This window comes from Camelus dromedarius, chromosome 13 (genome assembly GCF_036321535.1).
Source record: "Camelus dromedarius isolate mCamDro1 chromosome 13, mCamDro1.pat, whole genome shotgun sequence".
In the NCBI taxonomy this organism is placed as follows: domain Eukaryota; kingdom Metazoa; phylum Chordata; class Mammalia; order Artiodactyla; family Camelidae; genus Camelus; species Camelus dromedarius.
This window is the reverse complement of record NC_087448.1, coordinates 910943-913263: the sequence shown is the minus strand read 5'-3', so window position 1 is coordinate 913263 and position 2321 is coordinate 910943.

The following is a 2321-nucleotide window of genomic DNA, read 5'->3' as shown; positions in this document are numbered from 1 at the left end:
CAGGAACACGCCCCTCTCGGACGGCGCTCTGTGCAGGTACACGTACACAGCTTTTCATTAAATTCACCCGTGTGAGCTTAACTCTTCCCGGTCTTCAGGCCCGCTCTCCACTCTTCCAGTTTTGAAATTAGGCGAACAATGATTTACTTAATCTGCTAAGCATTACATTGTCCTAAGATAGACCTTTTCTTCGTTTGTTTTCAAGCTGAAAATAGCACATTTTCCTCCATCAGTTTCTTGGTGAAGCCTTCAGTGCGCTGGATGATGTGTATTGGCTCTGGGCTCTTCCCGGCTGCGGGGTTTGTTTCTCAGGGTTGGCAGCCCGCAGGGCGTGCGGCCGCAGGTGCGGAGCTGCGGAGAGGGCACTTCCTGCCCGCCTCCCTCCCCTCCCCCGTCCTTCCTTATGACTCTTGGAATATTTCTTGGTGTTTCGTTGACCACAGCAGTACACTCTGCTTCGATTTCTTCAGTCCGGGCCAGAGTGCTTCGTGGACCGCATCCGTTCACCCCAACCCACACCTGCCACCCGCAGCATCACCGCTCCCCCAGCCTTCCTGCATCTGTACCTTTGTCCTTCCTGCCACCCAGCCCTGGAACCTTGGCTCGTCTGACCCCTCCAGACGCCTGCTTGTCACCAGATGTGTCCATTCTTCCCTCTGCACTTGTTCTGAACCCACCCTCTGCCTTCCACTTCCATCACTAGACCCCCAGTTCATCCATCCGTTCATTTGAAAGGCTGAGTTGGTGCCTACGATGTTCCAGGCCCCGTGCGGTGTTGGTAACCGAGAGAAGAAAAGCCCGGGCCTGTCTTCAGGGGCCTCGCCAGTGCAGTGAGAAGACAACCAGTCCCCAGACACCAGGATGACAGGCCACCAAGTGAGCACGAGGTGCCCCGGCCACGCCAAGGAGACGTGGTACAGCCCTCTGGGCTTGTTCAAAGACCCTTCCAGAAAAGCTGACGCGGAACTGAGGATTCAATGATGTGGGGGAGACCCTGGGGGGACGTGGGGACAGAAGTGCACAGAGGCGCCCCCCACTGACCTGGGACAGCCACCGCTCTTATCCACGCGGTGTTGTGAGACGCGGACCAAGACATCGTGTGTGTCGTGTGGAACATCTGATGCTGTGCCGTCCACACCTGCCAGGCCGTGGTTGTGCAGTGTCCACTCTGACGGGGACACAGGACATGAAACCACGGAAAGTCTCACGGGGATGTAAGCACGTAAACGACATCCTGCAGGTAAAAGGGCTGCAGCGAGCACACCGCTGACCTCTCTGTCCATCCTCAGTTTATGTCAATGTCAAGCGTAGATTTCAACTACAGAGCCCTGCCACCGTGCTGTTTCCTGGTCTCCCGCCACAAGGGCCCAGAAACCCCGACCCTACGACCCGAAGCTCTCTGGCTCTGGGCCAGGTAAGCCCCACACTTTCCCAACAGCCCTGGGGGCCTCACAGCAGGAGCCCCGTCCCGTTGGGCTGATGGGCTTGCCCCCTCCTGCCCCAGCCACGCACGGAGGACGTGCAGAGAGCCCAGACGGCGGCCCTGTTACCGAAAGGGGCTTCAAAAGGCGACTCAGACACTGGGGACTGGAGCCCAGCTATGGACACTGAAGTGTGAAGCCAACTTGCAGTCAGGTCTCAGGAGATCAGAGGCGACCAGATCTCGGGCCTGCTGTCAGGCTGGGGAGGGAGAAGCGGAGAGTGAGTGGGTCATCGCAAGGGCAGCCCCACAGCCACGCTCTTGGCAGCCACGGCCCCGCCCGCCTTCCCCCAGGGGTGCCTTCCTTCCAGCGTGGCTTCTGCCGGCAGCCCCGGGTCAGGCCTCCCTCTCCCCCAAACTCCTGCCTCCCGCGTCTCAGCCACACCCTGAGCCTCAGTCTCTCCCGCAGGACCAGGTATTGTCATCAACGGTCAGAGGAGCCTCATCACGGAACCATTTCCGTCCACGGAAGCACCGGTGTCCGTGTCACTCACTTGCAGGGAGGTGGCTCGTGGAAAGTGCAATGTCCCAACACACCTCTCGGGCTGGGCTTTGCGGCCACTGCCGAGACGGCGCGGGAGCGGCCTACTTCTGACCCCGTCCGACCGTTGGTGTGGGCGGGCCGGCTCGCAGCCTCCGGTCTCCTGGATCCGAGTCACTGGGGGTCTGACAAGCGCAGTAGTTCAGGGTGGGGTCGGAGGTAGGGGAGCAGACCCGTGTCCGGCGGCAGGACGAGCCGGGCGGCCACTGTGCACATGGCCATCAAGTTCCTTCTTTCTCATGTGGGACTAAGGTTGCCTCCCCAAGACGGGGGAGAGGAGTGTCCCTGGTGTGGTTCCTG